Source organism: Octodon degus, unplaced genomic scaffold (genome assembly GCF_000260255.1).
Source record: "Octodon degus isolate 3935 unplaced genomic scaffold, OctDeg1.0 scaffold00125, whole genome shotgun sequence".
Taxonomy (NCBI): Eukaryota; Metazoa; Chordata; class Mammalia; order Rodentia; family Octodontidae; genus Octodon; species Octodon degus.
Window position 1 is genome coordinate 795,403 of NW_004524701.1, and position 1,180 is coordinate 796,582.

The following is a 1,180-nucleotide window of genomic DNA, read 5'->3' on the forward strand; positions in this document are numbered from 1 at the left end:
CCAGGCTAATTTCTTCTCTTCCAGATTACCTGTATCTCTTGACCTCATTTTTTTTTTTTAACTTCAAATGTGTGTTGTATCTGAGTACCTGTGGGCTTTCTGTCTTTAGCAGATCCACTCCCTACCTAAATCAGCCATTGAAAAATTGTTCGACCTCGGCCTCAGTTTTTATATAGACAATAAATAAAAGACTACAGTAGCTCTTTGTTTTAGTTTTGGGAGCTTTAGGCATTGAAAACTTAATGATCAATCCATTGATGCTATCTGGTTTGAAAATAAATGAATTTGCATAATCTTTTGTTCTAATGCTTTCAGATGTTTATTGTACAGACTCAACTACCTCTTGAGACATTTACAAACTCTTTGTATTATATTAACTTCATATCCTTCTTTGCCCTTCCTACTGGCCCTGGGCTTTTTGAATGCAGCAGCCAGTATTCAAAGACACTTAAAGAACCAGAAAAAATATAGAACATGACTGTGACTAAACCAAACTCCTCCCACATACAAACAAAAACAAATTGCACTAAGGACAGGACCTCTTGTCATAAGGGTGAAAGTGAGGGTAGGTTCTCTGCTGCCTACACTGTTCGAAGACATGTTTCAGGGATTTAATTTTTAAAAAATAAAGCTAGAGAAACGGAGATGGTAACAATCATTATAGGTAGACACTCTGGAGAGACCGGAGAGCTCACATACACATATGAAAATGGACCACAGCTGAAAAGCCTTGCGGAGGCAATGGGGCATGAAGTTCCCATTTCTCCTATTGGAGTTAATAAAAAAGAATTAATTAAATAGATTTTAATAGGGCTGCTAACAATAAAGATTATGCATGCAGAACTTTAGAATTAAGAACAGACTTGTCACTGAAATGAGCTGCAATCTGTGACAAAGAATAAAATACCTACAGAACAGTTGACTTCTCTGGGGTGCCTTTCCTGGAAATCCATATCACTTTGGGAAGTATCTAGTGTTTTGTTCTTCCAAACATAATTGTTATCAATGCTATATCTGAATAAAAGTCTTTCTGTGGAACTAAAGAAACAATGTCACCTATTTATTTATTCAGTATATATTATGGCACCTTTACTGTCTTGGATATGTTTCTAATTTACTTGGGTAAACATTAAAAATGTAGTACCAGATGTTATAAAGCACATGTTCTAGTTGACATTCA

At 35.5% G+C, this 1,180-nt stretch overlaps 1 protein-coding gene across 2 annotated transcripts in view; it reads left to right on the top strand.

Annotated features, from left to right (window-relative positions):
• Grid2 (glutamate ionotropic receptor delta type subunit 2) overlaps positions 1-1,180 on the top strand; it is a 1,592,033-nt gene that overhangs the window by 476,450 nt on the left and 1,114,403 nt on the right. The window lies entirely within an intron of this gene.